This window comes from Pogona vitticeps, chromosome 1 (assembly GCF_051106095.1).
Source record: "Pogona vitticeps strain Pit_001003342236 chromosome 1, PviZW2.1, whole genome shotgun sequence".
Lineage (NCBI taxonomy): Eukaryota > Metazoa > Chordata > Lepidosauria > Squamata > Agamidae > Pogona > Pogona vitticeps.
Window position 1 is genome coordinate 318,008,486 of NC_135783.1, and position 19,576 is coordinate 318,028,061.

General features: G+C 41.9%; 1 long non-coding RNA gene across 2 annotated transcripts; it reads left to right on the plus strand.

The window, feature by feature from the left end:
• Window positions 1–777: 777 nt before the first annotated feature.
• On the plus strand, window positions 778–11,014 carry LOC144588946 (uncharacterized). Of its 2 annotated transcripts, none has more exons than XR_013544729.1 (2): window positions 778–9,365; window positions 10,448–11,014. It is a non-coding gene; the product is annotated as an uncharacterized LOC144588946 (long non-coding RNA). The 2 variants fall into 2 exon arrangements; XR_013544726.1 differs by having other exon boundaries at window positions 778–9,346.
• Window positions 11,015–19,576: the final 8,562 nt, after the last annotated feature.

Here is a 19,576-nt window from a genome sequence, read left to right on the forward strand (position 1 = left end):
TGTGTGTGTGTGTGTGTGTCCTTCCAAGTGTAGCTTTTGCCCAGTTTCATTTATAGAATTTTTCAAGAAGTTAAGATAAGAACGTGAAAAATTTAAGGTAAAAAAAAAACCTATCGATCCCAAAATCCTCCAAAACTGTGACCATGCTGTTTGAGTGATTCTAGAGTTTTATTTTAAGCAGGAATCAGTCTTCCATTTGTGTCCAACCAGAGGTGGGATTCAGCAGGTTCTCACCTATTCTATAGAACCGATTCCTAAATGTACTATTGGTTCTTAGAACCGTTTGCTGGCCTGAGATGAATGAAGGAGGAGGGGCCAGGTGACCAGCGACGAGCGGGGGGGAGGGGGGCACAATTAGCTGCCTCACTTCCCGCGCCACACTGAGCTGTCTGAGGTGGGGTGGGGGTAAGAGAGATAAAGCCCTGGAAAGAGCAGAGGCGTCACTGGGGGAAAGGGGGGGAGGATGAGTCCTTGATGTCACTAGAGGAAAGCCCATGGCCTCGAGGCAGGGGGGGTGATTGACAAGGCATGAGGGCAGGACACAGAGGGAAAAAGTTTTGGGGTGAGACCGCTTCAGTCAAACACCCAGCCGTCCTCGTTTTACTATGCTTTTTTTTCCAAGTTAAAGGTGCCACATAAGACTGTAGCTCTGCCTAGAACAGTTTTTTTTAAATCTCGGAGAATATCCAATGCGCCACACTGAGCTGTCTGAGGTGGGGTGGGGGTAAGAGAGATAAAGCCCTGGAAAGAGCAGAGGCGTCACTGGGAGAAAGGGGGGGAGGATGAGTCCTTGATGTCACTAGAGGAAAGCCCATGGCCTCGAGGCAGGGGGGGTGATTGACAAGGCATGAGGGCAGGACACAGAGGGAAAAAGTTTTGGGGTGAGACCGCTTCAGTCAAACACCCAGCCGTCCTCGTTTTACTATGCTTTTTTTTCCAAGTTAAAGGTGCCACATAAGACTGTTGCTCTGCCTAGAACAGTTTTTTTTAAATCTCGGAGAATATCCAATGCATGAACCAGTGACGGTCTCACTGATCCACGCAAGCAAGATATGCAATAGAAAAGCCACTCACACCACAAAGAGATCACACCCAAACCTCCAAGCCTCATTTAGAATAACAAAGAACTCTTCCTCCTGCCCCAAAACTGACAATTTCGGAAGACAAATGGCACACAGATGGCCCACTCTGTTAGAAGGAGGAAGACAGCTATCAGTATTTTAACACTACTGTAGTAAGATTTACTATTCTTGAAGGCCATATATCCAGGGCCAAGAAAGGAAAACACATAAACATATCAATAGATAAGGGGAATCAAAACTCCTCTCTCCAGACATTCAGACGTATCTTGACCACAGGTCAACATGGGGGTGGGGTGGAGGGACTCCGAGGGGGAGGGACCATCATGAGAAGGCAGCATTCTCCAGAAAAGAAATACATGAGAGCATCCGAATCAAGCATTTGTTGATATTGGTTGTTGTGAGTTTTTCGGGCTCTTTGGCTGTGTTCTGAGGGTTGTTTTTCCTGATGTTTTGCCAGTCTCTGTGGCCAGCATCTTCAGAGGACTGGAGTGTTGAGACTGGCTTTCAAGCTTTCATTTCAAGCGAGTATGCTTCTTTTTGTTCATAGGATTTTTTTAAAATATAAGAGACACGTAATTTTGCATATGATGAAATACAGATATGTAGAATGGTACACAACCTTTCCAAGGTGCTATATTGATCAAAATGAGTACAGGCCATACCATTTCTGTGGGGGGAAATCCTGGGTGTAAAAGGAGAAAGGAAGGCCATCCCCAGAACATCATCAGGATTGATTCCATTCTTTGCAGGAGAGGAAAAGGAACGATCCATGTGTGGCTGTTTGTGTGTATGCACGTGTGAAATGAAACAGGTGTATTCTCCATGCTTAAACCATCTTGATCTCAAGGGGACTTCTCCTGCATAAATACGGAGAGATTCGGGTTGTGCATAGATTAAATATCATTTATAGACCGGAAGATTACGGGGGGGGGAGAGTTTTTGGCGTGAGTCAAAGCGAGTTTAACTTCCTTATGGTGAATCCGGAGTTCTTTCCGGGGGAACACCCCGAGTTCTATTGAAGTTCTGTAAACCATCTGGCAGGCACATGGCAGGATAAATAGTTATCTTCTTGACTTCCCCAGGAAAGCAGCTCCAACAGATCTTCTCCAACCCAAAGCAGCACCCCCTGTTTGTTTCCTGAATTTAGCTGCAATCCTCACAGTAGCTGGCGGTGGGGAAATCCATATTTCTAACAACATATTGCTGTGAATGATCCCTCCTGTAATAATAATAATATGAAGCATTTGAAGATGGGCTGGTCTGGAATTGACAGTTAAGACCCATAAACTTGACAAAATGCCTGTCCCTGGTGGAAGCAAAAATTGCTAGCACCTGTTTGTTGGCATGGTTCAATACAGCTGTGGGCATTGTGGGACTCTCTTTGGGACCCAGCTTAGATTGTCATGTTGAGTATCTACCTAGATTTACCCCTGCATCCTGAGTGTATACTGGAGGCTGAAGCAAACCAGAGCTGCCCTCTCCAATGAATAGGAAACAGTTATTTGGATCCGTACTATCTGTGCGTTTGGTGGTGGGAAGGGAGATGAGCTTTTGTGCTCTTTATTACCTTTTTCCATCCTGACCCTGTGCCTTGCCTGATCCTGCTTGACCGCTCCAGGGTCGGAGTGCCCTGCTCTTCCCTATTATTATGCCATGCCTTTCATTCGCCATCCAACACTGCTTCTCTTTGTTCCTCTCAGAGGATAGTTTAATCGTGTGTGCAAGTTTCCATGAACTTGCCCCACCACCAGCTTCCCATCCCTCAGCCGCCTTTTGTTTCTGAGACACTGTCACCGGACTGGTGTCTCCGTGTCCGTCTGTCTCACTCATAGGAAAAGTCATTTCCCCGCTCCCTCTTTCTCTCTCTCTGGGCACTGGTCAATTTAGGTGGCAACTTAATTTGACCAGTTCCTCTGGCTGGGCACCTAAGGCTGCTCTCCTCCCCTCTTTGCCACTCCCTGAGGTGTTTCGGGAGGGGGGGAGCTTCATCCTTGAATTACCCCTTTTATGGCATGCGGGGGGGGGGAGAGATCGGCATGGAACAGGGAATAGTGGAGTGCGGGGGGGGGGACAGGCATCCGAAACAGAGAGAGCAGCAGGGGGAGGAGCAGGGCGTGTGTGTGAGAGAAGGCTTGGCAGCCCTTCCATGCTCAGGCACAGCTGCAAGTGCCAGGTGCAGAGCCTGCACTCTGGGCATTGTGCGTTTGTATGTGTGTGGGGGGAAGAGGGAGTTCTGACGTGCCCCCTCTGGACAGCCGGAGCTCAGTGACACCGAAGGTCGCTGTAGGTGCCACAGTCAAAAGCACCTACCTGCCACGGTGGGTACCGTATGGGAACGGGGTTGGATGGGATGTACCGTGAGTCTGGTGTGCTGTGAGGACAACTCGCCAGGCATGCCACTTGTGCCACGGTGGCATGAAGGGAAAGAGGGAACTGAGAGGAAAAAGCGGCCACCAAGGGTGAGTGGGGGAGGTGGTGCCTGCCAGGGCTCTGAGGGAAGCCATCATCACCACCAGCGCCACCACCAACGCCAACACCCCTCAAAGCGACTGGCGAGGAGAAGCGGTGGGTGAGGGGTGGAGGGGAAAGATGGAGGAGGAGGAGACCTCAGAGGAGTCAGTAACTGAAGGACCGATTGAGGTGGTGGGGTTGAGGTGGAGTGGCAACAGATTGAAAAGAGACCATACCTTCCAAGCCAGAAGGAAATGGGGGGAGGGGGGGAGAAGAACTCCACAACTGGTGCGCAAAGGTGGCCTCCAGGTAACAACAAGCAGGGATATCAGTCATTTCAGGAGCAGGAAAGAGGAGGGAAGCAATTTTTACTGGCAAGCTATAGGATGAAATAGGAGGTAAAGGGAAGGAGAGATGTGTCAGTTCTCTGCCAAACTTGGTCATAAGCACCCACTGTGAGGTGTGTGTTTGTGTGTATGTGTTTGGCAGATGCCCACGGTGAGGGTAACAGCAGCGGTATGCCCAAACAGATACACTTATCCAGATGTCTTAATCATGTGAAAAGTAGTTGTGATGATAGGCAGTAGGGGGCAGTAGGGAGACCACTGTGGAAGAAACTCTCATTGGATCCCACTGTCCTGGGCATGCATGCATTTATTTATTTATTTATTTAATTTGTCATTAGGAGATAGAACCTGTTGTTATTTTATTTGAATCCCACCACTGTGTCCAACTGATTCCTGACTTTTCTCCCTTATAACAAAAGGCAGGCAGGCAGGCAAGCAGGCAAGCAAGAACGAGAGAAAGAGAGAAAGAAAAAGATTCAGGATCCAACGGTGAAATGTTGGCTCTATCCATCCAGAAGCGTCCGGTTGTTAACCTTTGATCTACCACTAAGCCCTGCTGAACCATGTTGACGTCTATAAAATCCCCACCCTTACCAACCTGGCATTATGCCCGTAGCAACATGTGGAACATAATCGACATGGAAATGAGGGCTATTCATGACGATTACAGACTGTATACTGTGCCAAACATCTGCTACGTGGATAGTTTACTTTTCTCTCCGTATCAAAATGACACATTTTAAAAATTGTGCCAGCTCTACAGTTGACAGTCTATGGTGTCTTTGTTAGCTTCCATGTTATCTGTCTCCCTCTGTCCAGAACAGCTGCTCTCCAGTAAAGCTGATAAGCATTTTATGTATTGAATGTGATCAAGATATTGGCTTGTTTGTACATCCATGTGACAAATCAATACACACCTGCTGCACATCTGTTGGCAGCAAGATAATTGAATAATTTCGCGTATATATTTTATTGGATTCAGCAGCAAAACAACCCTTTAACATTTCTTATTTTATTTATTTATTTATTTATTTATTTATTTATTTATTTATTTATTTATTTATTTATTTATTTATTTATTTATTTATTTATTGTATTTATACCCCGCCTATCTAGTCATTTCGACCACTCTAGGCGGCTAGATACTACCCATACCCCAGCCTCATATTTTATAGCTACAATCAGTGTTGTGGGGTAGGAGACCAAATTTGCCAGTATTTGGACACAAATCTGTCAATTGTATTTCACTGTGACATGTGTACGTATAAATTACAGCCTGTTTGCTTCAGGCTATAAATGGTCTATAAATCAGACATGGAAAGGAAGAAATGAAGCGTTGCTGAAGAAAGCAAACAAGAAGCAGATATAATCCCCCAGACCCTGGGGTAGGAATTCATGTCCTAATTGCTGCCTAAACATTGCCCGCACATTTAGGCATGTAAAATTTCTGGATGATTTTCCACTGTGCTAAAGCTATTAGCAACCAGGAAAAGCACTGATACACAGGCTGCCACTCAAAATTTGAAGCCATGCGGGAGGAAATGGGAAAACTGAAAATAGACTATATTTCTTTTTTCAGTACATGTACTGTAGTTTTACTATTTTACATTAAATAAAACGCATGCAGGTAAAATTGTGCCATTTGGTATGTTTATGAAACTTCACGATATAAATGCCTTAGTGTTATCCAAACAGAAACTTCAAATTTGCCCATTACTGGAGAGGGAGTACCAACATGCTGTATCTTACACTGTCTAAGAGGGTGACCACATTAACAGAAAATGTGGGAAATATGGGTTTGGGGGCAGAGTGATTTGCACTTTTTTCACCATTCATCACATGATGCAATGAAAAATACAAATCAGCCTGAATCCCCCCCACTCTACTACCCATCTGTTTGTTGTTTTTTTCCCCTCCACTATGGAGGCTTCTACTTTTAAAAAAATATGAATCCTTTCACATCAGTTGAGACATGTGATTGCTTAAACCAGTACAGAAAGGGAGGGAGAGCTATTTGCACACATATACATGCCGCACCTTCTCCCTCACCTCTTATCTTGTGAGGGGGGAAAGGTACCTGTATACACAAGACCACGCCAGCACATTCTCTCCCAAGAACCTCTTTTATTTTATTTTTGAAAAGCTTTTCATCCTGGGCAACTCTGTTTATTCTACTGTATTCTTTTTTAACAGCTGAAGAAAGGAGAGCAAAGCCCTGTTAGAAACAGGTTATTTTTTTAAGCTAAAAGGGGGAAATGAGGAGATTGAAAGAGAAAGGACCCTAGCTGAGCTGAGGTACTTTTCTATCTCCATTCAGTTACAGTATTTGCTGTTTGTATCTTAATTGCTGGAGTGGGGAGAAACTCAAGTTTAAAAATGTTTGAATGTGGCCTGAAACTGATCTCTGTATCCTACATTCAGCTGTAATGAAAACACACACATTCTCCTTGACTAAATCTACCAGCTTCAAGACCTTCTGGCAAAGAAATACTGGCCAGACGGCATTAAGACTCTTTGCTGCAAAAAGCTCCTTGTAGAAACTCTTGCTTTCATATGAAACTGGGCAAACTGTGGGCAAGGAAGGAAGATTTCCAGTCAGGATCCCAAGCGTGTACAGGTGCTTGCCAGGAGGTTCTGTAGTATTTGCCTATCTGAGTTCCTTGTGGGTTCTGTTTAAGTGTACATAGTTCAGCTGATTTTACTGTTTGTGCTAGGGCTGTACTATATTATCAAGGTGTCATTAACATGCTAATGAATCCTGTCCACCAATGCTTATTAATAGCTAATGTATTCTTAAGATCTGATTAGCTGGAGCCTTAGGGTGCAAAGTTCCATTAACATGCAAATGTTCTTGCTTCCACCTGGTGTTGAGCTAGCAAATGTATCTTTAGCCCATGAAAGGCAGTGCTTCCACTGTGCTAAAGCTATTAGCAACCACGAAAAGCACTGATACACTGGCTGCCACTCAAAATTTCCTGTCACTCATCAGCTTAGCATAAAAAGTTTTCAGAGGCAGTTCTTAGAAACCGAAAAGCAGAACAAATTGTCATGGTGTCCAACAAATTTCCAAAGTCCCACTGCTGTATGTGTAGCATGACACTGGAGAGCTGTACACTCTGAAGGTGTCTCTCTCTACCCCATTTCTAATAATCTTTCTAAATGGGTATATTCTGAGATTAGTCACCCGAAGTTTAGACCTTTACTGATATACCCACCATTAGTTGCTATGGACAAAATTATTGATTCCAGTCAGAATCAAAACCATAAACTTAGAGGGATCCTTACACAGTATCTAGCCAAACCACATGCTAAATGTAGGAAATCAAGAGCTAGGACATCTCCCTACTGATGGCTGTCCAGCATCCTCTTAAAGATCTCCAGTAGGGGGGCATCCCTGACACCCTGTAATTTAGTTCAATTTTGTGAGGTTCAATTCATCTACTACCCTACAGGTTAAGCGCTTTAAATTTAGTCATACTGCCTGAAGCAGTGGAACAGAAATCTTTGGCCATTTCATATGAAAACCCATCATGTACTTGTAGAGTGTTATAGCATATCTGAAAAGCAAATGGCTAAAGGCTGAATTATTTCAGTCCTTCCTCATAGGAGAAGAGGCACAGCTTAGTGGTAGGGCACATAGCTTTGCATGCAAAAGGTCCCTAGTTCAGTGTCCGGCATCTCCAGGAAGGGTTACTAAAGACTGAAAACCCTGGACAGCTGCTGCCAGTCAGAGTTGATAATGCTGGCTAGATAGACTGGACTGAAAATAAAAGGTGACCAGCACTGGAGGAGGAGATGGTTTGATTTTTGTGCAAGAGGTGGCTTTTGAAGCCTGGGCACCTATCTCCAACCTTTCCTAGCTGTCACCAGAGCTCATTGACACAACATGAAGGTGTTTTCATGTGTGTTGCACCAAATGGCATGATGAGCTCAAGTGTATACAACCATTGGCTCTCTCGCCGATCTCTACCTAATAGGACTGTGCTCCACATTTTACCAGATTGGCACTTTTTATGCCTCGATTTAAAAAATAAATTATAAATTGACTCTCCATTGGTGAAAGCAAGTTGAATTACTCTGGCCTGGAAGCTATTTCACAACCAACAACATCTTCATATTATGCCATTTATGGATGCAAGAAAACACAATTTGCCACGGGGGGAAATGTTGTAGAAAGGTTTTCCCATTTTCCTTTCTTCAAGGTTGCTTCCATTCTCGAGTTCCCTGTAGTTTTTTCTTGATAAAGACTTGACATCTATAAATTTCATTAAACTGGTGTCATGGTGGTGGTTGCTTCTTCATTCAGATCAGCTTAGTTTGTCCTTCTGTGATTATTCTCCTCCAGCCCAGGATGTAACAGAAGCCAGGAACATCAGATCTTAAGGCACTAATCTAAAATCCTGACCTCCATAAGATACCACTAGGGACGTAGTGGCGCTGTGGGCTAAACCAGAGAAACCTGTGCTGCAGGGTCAGAAGACCAAGCAGTCATAAGATCGAATCCACGCGACGGAGTGAGCGCCCGTCGCTTGTCCCAGCTCCCGCCAACCTAGCGGTTCGAAAGCATGCAAATGCAAGTAGATTAATAGGGACCACCTCAGTGGGAAGGTAAAAGCGTTCCGTGTCTAAGTCGCACTGGCCATGTGACCACGGAAGATTGTCTTTGGACAAAACGCTGGCTCTATGGCTTGGAAACGGGGATGAGCACCACCCCCTAGAGTCGAACATGACTGGACAAAAATTGTCAAGGGGAACCTTTACCTTTACCTTTATAAGATACCACTACTAGATAGCTCATTGTTTTAGGCATTTATTTAAAATACTTCTATCCCACCTTTTTCCTTAAAAAGGACCCATCTGGCTGCAGAGCCAGAATTTGGGAGATCATTTCCCCACTGTGTCTCCTTGACAGGGGCTGGATTCTATGATCCACAGGGTCCCTTCCAATTCTGAGGTTGTTATTATTATTAAATGAGCATGTGTCATGTTTCTTCATTTGCTCTAAACTTTTAATCATCAATTATATCAGGAACTTACGTATGTATGCATTTATTTATTTAAAAATTACCCCACCTAAAAAAGGACCCAAGGTGATTTAGATCACTAAAAGCCACAATATTAAACGCTTAAAACACTAAATTATTCAAATATTTAAAAAGAATTCATAACATATTTTAAATGTTGGTAAAAACACATGAATAAAAACAGATTTAGAGGCAACAAAATACAAACCATCCTATTTTTAAAAACCTCCCATAAAGTCAGTCACTAGGGGAAAGCCTGCATGAAGGACAGTAAAGATGGAGTCAGCCTAGCCTCCTGTGGGAGGGGCTTCCAGAGTTTAGGAGCAACAACAGAGAAGGCCCTCTCCCGTGTCCCCACCAAAAACACCTGTGAAGATGATGGGACAAAAAGAAAGCCCTGTCCTAACTGAAAAGGCTTATAAAGGGAGATAGGTTTTTTGAGGTAATTTGGAGAGAAAGAAGTAGGTATTCCTTTTAGAGTACCGTAATTTAATGTATCCTTCTTGACAGGGCTGGGCAATTGGCAGCCCCCAGACCATTCCCTCTGCAAGCAAGCAGTTCAGGCCTATGGTGACAATAATCTGTTACTACTGTGGAAGAGGAGGAAAGAAAAGGAAACGGTGGGGCCCATTTTGACTCTGGCCCTGCTCCCTGCTGGCATGCAGTCACTGACCATTTTTTTCTCACAAGGGTGTGGCCCTTGTGATGCTTTTGGTCTAGTACTGTACTCCCATCACCCCTAGCCAGCCTCGTCAATGGTAAGAGACTGTGAAAGTTGCCGTCCAGAAACATCTGGTGGGCCACAGTGTTAGAAAATAGTTTTTATTAACCATATTAATCAAGGAATGTATTAATAATGAGCACACAGGATTTGTAATTTGATTTAGCTCACAAAGTTGATGCTTCTGCACAAGAAGCTATTGAGAAGCTGTTGCAGCAGGCTAGAAATTAACCACAGAATTAATCACTATAGCAAATGTTTAATACAAGAAATTTGAACAGAAGTTAATCCAAACCACAAAATGTGGTATGTAAAATGCGTTGAAACTTAAATAACTCCCAAATTATAATTCATAATGTATAAGTAAAATGATGTCTGTGATCGACACGTTCTAACTAGGATATAAAAATCTCCTTGGTTGTAAGCTTGCAAAAGTGTGGTTTTATCAGTCAGGATAACATTTAACGGCATAGAAAGAAGAACCACCCAGAGAATGTTGTAAGTGCTGTGGGGTGGTAGACAGCAGCACGCTTTTGCTTTTTTAAAGGGAAAAACTTAAAGGGAAACCATCCTAGAGAAGAAACTTGTATACAGAGAGGGGGAGATAATTTAGGACACTGTCATGTTTCAGCTTCCTCTGTCTCACAGTTTTCCACCCAAATGAAGTTTTTCCTTTCTATTATCTGGTCCCTTATGTATGTATCAAATTAAGGTAGCTTAATCATTGCCTCCAATACCACTGTAAAATATTTATCTTCTTTGAGAGTTTGTTCTCAGTCTCTTTTAATCAGATTTTATCTGCCATTGTTTATTCATTTCTAGGCTATCAGCTGACTACTAACTAGACACAACTATTCATTGAACTACTCCTGAGAAGATCCTCCAAAGAAATGGGTATGGTTTAAAACTCAGATCTCAAGGAACACTCTCCACTTACAGATTAAGGTGTCCTATCCATCTCTCTTGCTCAAGAAGAAGAGGCAAGTCATAGATCCTACTTTCCATCCTTGGTATTTCTAGGTAGGACTAGGAAAGCATTCTTCCTGAAATCACAGGCAGCAGCTGCCAGCCTGAGTTGACTATACTGGCATCGAGCAATCATTGTTTCGACTCAATATAAGGTAGCTTTCTAAGTTCCTAATGAAAAAGCTTCTACTCTCTCTTTTTAGGATTCTTTATATTTAAACCCAACAGCAGTTTTATTTATTTATTTATTGTATTTATACCCCACCTATCTAGTCATTTCAACCACTCTAGGCGTTGACAGAGCTTTAAAGTTAAAGTAAAACTGATTCAGATTCAAGTGATTAGCAACCTGTGATTTACCTCCTGTATATTAATCAGATGTTAACCTCCCTGATAAAATAAATGAGTTAAGTTTCAAAAGTACACATGTCTCCTTGAGGATATCGCCACCTAATGCTATGGAATGTTTAATTGCACCTCGTTAAATGTTGTATGCTGTGTGTTATAATAAAAAATTGTATGTATTTTAAGTGTTATGTCATGTTGGTGAGTAAGCACCTGTATAGGTGAGTGAAGTGGTGAGTAATGTAGTTGAACTAGTAACGGAATTACAAATATAATGTAGCGATCTGCTCTGAAGCCCCTATTCCCCCAGGCCTTCACAACGTTCTTGCTCTTCTTCCTTCTTCGCTGCCACCAGGTATTGCTGTCTCAATACCATTCACTCAAGGAGACATGTATACTTTTGAAACTTAATTTATTTTATCAGGGAGGTTAACATCTGATTAATATACAGTAGGTAAATCACAGGTTGCTAATCACTTGAATCTGAATCAGTACTACTTTAACTTTAAAGCTCTATCCATTCTCTGTACCATTCAGCGTTCTCACAGATCTCTCACTCACTCTTAGTTCACTCTTAAGTTTCACAGTCTCTCACTACCAGACTCTGTCTCACTCACAGTTCAGATACAGAAGGTCTGCAAACAGATGTCTGTCCTCACAAGTGTTTAGATAAATGACAACCTTCTGTTGCCTATCATCAAGAGCTAAAGCAACAGGAGTGATTGTCCCAACAAAGGTCTAGGAAGGGGGAAGGCTTAGATGCACACTGTCAGAGAGTCACACCTCTTCCTGGTTCAGCAGTCAGAGCAAAGTCTGTTTCTTGAACCTTTCTCCTGAGTAAACCCTGGCAATTGGGTCTTCTAGAGGCCAAGGAGGACATTTCAGTGACAATTCTGAATTTACCCCAGTCCAGCAGCTGGGGAGGGGAGCCAGGAGAACCCATGGCAGAACTGGGAAAGAGTTCAAAAGGTTCCTTGAGGTGCAGCATTTTTTTCCTTAGGAGGTTCCAAGGCTTCTATAGCAGTAGGTTTGGATTTTAATCCCAGTCCTCTGATCCTTCTAAAGAGGTCTCCCCAATGCTCAGGAGAACAAAAAGCCTGACATCTGTAAATCAGTGCACATGCTATCCAGCAAAAGCACCAACATACTGAGAATGCTGACCCTGGGCAACTCCAGGAACAGGCAGGGCCATAGGTCTCTTTGTGTCATCGCTCTGGACACACCTGATTGTGTCTAATTTCAGAAGCCAAGGAAGGTTGGTCATGATTAGACTTGGGTAACAGGAAATGCCAGGGACTTCTGGGTAGGGTTAGAAAAGAACCTAGCTTAAACCTGAGAGGGCTGATGTTAAATATGTATATGAATATCAACGTTAACATTGATTGATGTGTCAATTCCTTCATTCAACAACACATTGTTCCCATATTGCAAACGGAACTCCTAGCAAGTGTAACAAATCACAATAGGAGTGAACAGTAAAAATACATCCTACAATTTGTCTCATCTTTACTTGCCCTTTATCAGATGCACGCAGCACCTTTAAAATTCAATTTATTTGCACCCAATGCATTGGACTGCATATAAAATTAGTAACATTATTTCCACCCCTTGATCTATAACAATCTGGAAGGAGAGATCCTGAAGCTGGGTGTCCAATACTTTGGCCATCTCATGAGAAGAGAAGACTCCCTGGGAAAGCCCCTGATGTTAGGAAAGAGTGAAGGCAAGAGGAAAAGGGGACGAGAGAGGACCAGATGGTTGGACAGTGTCACTGAAGCTACCAACATGAATTTGACCCAACTCTGGGAGGCAGTGGAAGACAGGAGGGCCTGGCATGCTCTGGTCCATGGGGTCATGAAGAGTCGGACATGACTTAATAACTGAACAACAATGACAACAAAACATCAGTTTAGACGTGTTAAATTTAGGTACCTTGTCTTGCTCATGTTTCAGTTCTACATAGTAACAGTGGTGCCAGGGCACAAGTCCAAGACAAGCAGAGCAACTTCTCTACTAACAGTGCTGTTTCAGCTCTGCCAGAGTAATCAAGAATATCAGTCTGAGAGAAACCTTACTTCTGGGAGAATGCTGCTCCCTTCTGGGGCTGGAATAGTCCACCCAGGTTATAAAGTCTGAGGGACCCCAGAATCCAGGAATTTACAATGACAGCTAAATCAACTACTTTCTGTTGGGAGTTGCATCCTTGGTATATATGCAAGGCATCAAAGACCACCTGATGACTCTTAGATTTCCACCTTGTGGAACAACATATGCTCTGCTTATCAGTGTTTATACTGAAACCATGCCCAAAGACATATTTTACAATGATCATTGCTCCATTGTTTGGACATAAGTAATGTGTCCATCAGGATTGATTTAATGAAAATGCTGAGTAAATTGCAAAACTTACTGAACAAAAACATCAAGTACATAAATTATAATAACTCAACAAATCACTTGCCACTAAAATGGCCTTCAACAAAATTCATTACAAGTTGAGCTATGAGAGATGGAGAACTCATGGCTCAGAGGAACACAGAAGAGATTCAGGACTTTGCTGATTCTGGAGAAACTAATAAATAATTTGAAGCAGTCAAAAACCAGCTATGGTCATAATCTGTGGGAATGTCATCTCTTCTCAGCTCCAACAGCTCAGTACAGAAGTCACACATTTTGTAGAGATGAGCTAAGCATTTCAAAAATGTACTGAACAGGGTATCTGAAAATAGTGATTAGGCAATTAGCACACTGCCACAAGTACAAATCAATAATTCATTGGACCTCCCTCTATTTCTGGAAGAAACACAAAAGGCCATTAACCAGCTCTCTAACAGAAAAGCCCCAGGGACAGATGCAATTCCAGTGGAGATCTATAAAAAAGGTGGCAATAAACTTTGCCAAATATTGATCCATCTATTTCAGGAAATATAAACACAAAAATCCCCCAGGACTTCAAAGATGCAACAATTGCTTCCCTATATAAAAGGAAGGCAGCTGTCCACTTTATAACAGCCACCACAGCATCTCACATCTAAATACGTCTGGGAAAATTCTGGCAAGTATCCTTCTTAATTGCCTCATAGGACACTTGGAGAGAGGCCTCTTACCAGAAATGCAGTGTGGCTTCTGCACCAAACAAGCAACTGTTGACATGATCTTTGCTATTGGACAGCTACAAGAAAAGTGTTAAGAGAGTCCTCTCAACCTCTACACAACATCCATAGATCAGTGACTGAAGCTATTGATACAGTGTATAGAGAAGGTCTATGGATAACCATGGAAAAAATCTGATGTTCTCAGAAATTCTCATGTACTCAAGAATTTTGTATGCAAGGTCATGTCATTGACAGCAGTATTCTCTCTGGTCCTTTCCCATTACAAATGATGTAAAACAAGGTTGTGGTCTTTCTCTAACTCTTTTCAGTCTTATATTTTCTGTGATACCCTGGGATGTTTAGAGGGAAGAAAACGCTGGTCTTGACCTTCAGCATCACACTGGTGGGAAGTTGATCAATCTGTAGCTACAAGCACTAACTAAAATCTCACTTTGAACAGTGTGTGAGCTTTTATTTGCTGATGACTGTGCTCTAATGCATAGATATGCAAAAGTATCTTTATCTATTATCCTCTGTCTGTAACAATTCAGACCCAATGATTAATGCTGATAAAATGGTGGTGATGTATTGATCTACTCCAGGTATAATTTATTATGAACTAGTGCTGAAAGTATATTTATTTATTTATTATTTATTTATTTAATTTATATGCCGCCCACTCTACCCAAAGGTCTCTGGGCGGCTTACAACAATTAAAATTCGATGCAGTAAAATAAAATGATTAAAATACAGTTAAAATACAATTAAAATACAATTAAAAAATACAATTAAATTAAAATGAAGTAGGTAAGTTCACATATCTTGGCAGTACTGTCTCTCTTTGCATTCTCATTTAAAATGAATTGACTTTAGGAATTTCTCAAGCCAGCACTGTCATCAGAAGCCTTTGATCCTCTATCTGGAATAAATGTGGAATAAAATTTTCTGTTAAACTGAAGATGTATGAAGTTGTTGTTCTATATTCTCCATTTTATGAGGCAGAGAACTGGAATATATTTCAATGCCATGCAAAAAAGCACAATCATTTCCATCTTATCTGTTTTCAAAGAACACACTATGACAAGGGGCAGGATAAACCCCTTGATGCCGAAGTCTTGGAGAAATACAGATGACAAACATTTTTACAACCCTGATACAACAACAAATTTGGTGAGCTGGGCTTGTCATCAGAATGCTGGACAACTGCCTTCCATAATGTGTTTTCTATAGAGAGCTTGTTGTAGATGTTCAATTATGTGATGGACAAAGGAAATAATTCAAGGATATACTGAAGACAACATGGAAATAACTTAATATTGTCTATGTCAATTGGGAAGCAGTAGGTCAAAACTGAAGCACCTGGAAAAACACGTCAAACAAGGAGATAAAAAATTTGATTAAAGAGTATCAAGGATGCACCAAGAAATAGAGAAGTGAGAAAACAAGGGTGCAACTACATGCTGCGCATCTGCAGCAGCTACACTAAGGCTGACATTTGTGGCTCTCGCCAAGTTGTTGAATGGCCATTCTAATTAATCCTAACCCAGCATAGAGATCAAGTCTAACCAATTACAAGGGATCAAGGGAGCTACAACCTAGTAACTTCATGAAGGCCAAAACTTGTCCTTCTTTGAATAGAGCTTAAAATTGTTACCTTTTGAACTGCAATTCCAAAATCCCCAGCCATGCTGCGCAGGGGATTCTGGGAACTGTAGTCCAATAAAGGAACATTTCCAGGCTCTGCTATATACACAGATTTAAAAAAACATTATTTATTTAAAATTTTATTGTGCCAATCTAGTGGCCAGGTCACTGCTCTGGGTGGCTTACAATATAATAACATAAATGCATGATAAAACTACAATAATAATTTAATAAAATATAACACAAAAGAACCCAAATCTCTAAATATAAAATAACTGATACAATACAATGCTCTGAGCAATAGAATCTGGAGTGGATTAATTTACCTGATTTTTAAAATCTGATTTGAATCAAAGCTATCCTTGAATTAAAGAGCACAACCTCTTGTCTATATGAGAGCAGTTCTGGGCTACTGGTGGCATACATTTATTTCTCACATTTTTTATATTCTGTTGCATACTCAAATGGATAGAGCTGCAAGAACACTCTTTGTCTGTGTTCAGTAATCCATGTAACCAAGATAGTGCTTTTTACACTCTTTGATTCAAAAGCCTCCATTAGGAGTTTCCTGAAGTGTTTCACATTCTAAATTTTAATTATAGTATGAACATTTTCCTAGGTGATAATTGGCAAATAAAACTGCAATCCATAGCTGACCTTTTCTTTTTTCCCCCTTCCATTAAGTACCCTATCTGAAAATGTCAAAATCTTAAATAGAAATTGTAGTGCCATCCTATAAGGGAATGGCCATAATCTACCATCAGAGCTAAATTTGGAGTGTTCCACTGGCACAGGAAGAGCAGGGAATGAATTTGGCTGTGATTCATTCTATAAATTGTAAACAACTCAGGATGATGCAAAATGATTGGTAGATCAGGGAGCACAAAGACTAGTCAGCATACAGAGTTGGCCTCCAAATATGGTATCAGGGACCACCTTGGTACACATGGGAGGAGGTGGAATGGGCTGGAGACCTGTGCAGATGACTGTGTACTGTAAATGTGACCAAATTTCCTCTCCCAGTTAACCATCTTGCAGTCATTCTCTGGACTAAGTGAAGGTTCAAGATCACATTCAAAGGAAACACTATACAAACCACTTTGCTGCAACCTATGGAATGAGAGGAAAAGTTAAAATCCTGTTGCTTAGCATAGCAAGCTTTATTAGAGTATGCCCATTGAATCAGTGGGGATTTGGCGAGTCATTGCCTCTGTAAGTTTCATATATTCATATATTCATATACTCTAATTACAGCTTATGTAAAAGTAAGCCACAGCTAAAGTAGGCCCATCTGAGTCAATGGAAGTTCCAGAGGAATTGACTCATCAAATCCCCATTAATTCAATAGGCTAAGACTAGTGCAACTGTCAATGTTAAGCAACAGAATTTTGAGCAAAGTATGAGTCATAGGTAACATGCAACCTCCACAAGGGTCCCCTGGTCCATTGATTCAAATGGGCCTATTTCAGGTGCTGCAAACAAGTGGCAGAAGACATAACTACAAAAGGCTGCGCAGATCTTTTTTTGTAACATCCAAACATGCTAAATATTTTTCGTAACTTTCAAATGTGAATGTGAATGGTATTTGTGACGCTGACAACAACCAGCATTGCTTTTCAGCAGTGTAATATTCTTGCTAAGTGTTTGCTTTAATCACAGGAGACGTGTAAGAAAATAAATGCTAAGAAAACGGCTAAACATTCTCAATATAATTTAAATTGTCAGTTTGTCCCTTGGGCTTTCTCACACAGGAGAAAGCAATACTGTCACCCCATCAGCTTCAGAGATGAAAGGGGGAAAAACACTCCGTCATTTATAATTTAATATTCCCCCTCTGGCAACTGTCAGGACAAGACTGAAAGACTTTAGAAAACATAATTATCTGGCTACCTCCATCTACCACTCAGTTAACAAAGAAGAAGAAGAAGAAGAAGAAGAAGAAGATGATGATGATGATGATGATGATGATGATGATGATAACAATAACAATAATAACACCAACAACACCAACAACAGCAACAGCAATAACAATAACAGCAATAACAGCAATAACAGCAATAACAGCAACAGCAACAACAACAACAACAACAACAACAACAATAATAATAATAATAATAATAATAATAATAATAATAATAATAATAATAATAATAATAATAATAATAATAATAATAATAATAATAATAATAATAATAATAATAATAATAATAATAATAATAATAGCCTCCCCCATATTATGGGGCTCTGTTCCTTCCTGGATGGGAGAACCTAGAAGGTGGTGCTGTGGGACTCCTGTTCAACCCCAATAGCCATTGGCCTGCAAGGTCCCTTGGGGTTCCGTTTTGTCCCCTTGGTTACTTAACATCTACATGAAACTGCTGGGAGAGGCTGTCCAGAGTTTTGGGATTCGGTGTCACTAGTATGCAGATGACATCCAATCTCTCTTTTCCATTTACATCTAAGGATCCTGTTTTGGCTCTAGATCAGTGTCTGGTATCAGGGATGGACCGGACGAGGGTGAATAAACTGAAACTTAATCCAGGCCAAACAGAGATGCTCCTGTCACTGAAAAGGCAGAGCAAGAAATAGGAAATTAGCCTGTGCTAGATGGGTTTACACTGCCTCTGAAAACATAGGTGCACAGCCTGGATATGCTACTAGATTCATTTCTCAGCTTGGATGTCCAGGTTTCAACAATGACCAGGAGTGCCTTTACACAATTAAAACTAATGTTCCAGCTGTGCCCATCTCTTTAGAGGTCTGATATGGCCACAGTGACAAATGCCTTAATCTAGCTGGATTACTATAACATGCTCTACATGAAGCTGCCTATGAATCCAGGAGTGTGTGAGAGGGCTTCTCAGCCTGGGCCTCAATCTTTCTTGACCCATTCCTTGTTGTTGTTGTTGTTGTTGTTTAGTCATGTCTTCGTGACCCCATGGACCAGAGCACGCAAGGCCCTCCTGTCTTCCACTGCCTCCCGGAGTTGGGTCAACTTCCTGTTGGTAGCTTTGGTGACACTGTCCAACCATCTCATCCTCTATCGTCCCCTTCTCCTCTTACCCTCACACTTTCCCAACATCAGGGTCTTTTCCAGGGAGTCTTCCCTTCTCATCAGATGGCCAAAGTATTGAAGCCTCAGTTTCAGGATCTTTCCTTCCAGTGTGCACTCAGGATTGATTTCCTTCAAAATGGATAGGTTTCTTCTCTTTGCAGTCCAGGGGACTCTCAAGACTCTCCTCCAGCACCACAATTCAAAAGCATCAATTCTTCGGCGGTCAGCCTTCTTTATGGTCCAGCTCTTACTTCCATATATTGCTACTGGAAAAAACATAGCTTTGACTATGTGGACTTTTGTTGGCAAGGTTATGTCTCTACTTTTTAAGATGCTGTCTAGGTTTGACATCGCTTTCCTCCCAAGAAGTAGGTGTCTTTTAATTTCGTGGCTGCTGTCCCCATCTGCAGTGATCATAGAGCCCAAGCAAGTAAATTCTGTCACTGCCTCCATATCTTCCCCTTCTGCTTGCCAGGAGGTGATGAGACCAGTGGCCATTATCTTAGGGGGGGGGGGGTTATGTTGAGCTTCAGACCATTTTTTGCACTCTCCTCTATCACCCTCATTAAGAGGTTCTTGAATTCCTCCTCACTTTCTGCCATCAGAATGGTATCATCTGCTGACCCATTCCTTGTTGTTGTTTAGTCGTTAAGTTGTGTCCAACTCTTCGTGACCCCATGGATCAGAGCACGCCAGGCCCTCCTATCTTCCACTGCCAGGAGGCAATGCTACCCATTCCTAGTGGGTCGCAAAGCTGCTGGCTCATTGCAAAGGTGTGTTTGTATGTGTTCTGTTAACCAAGTGTTGGTATACCAGAAAACCAGGAATGAGGAGAGCTGAGGAAAG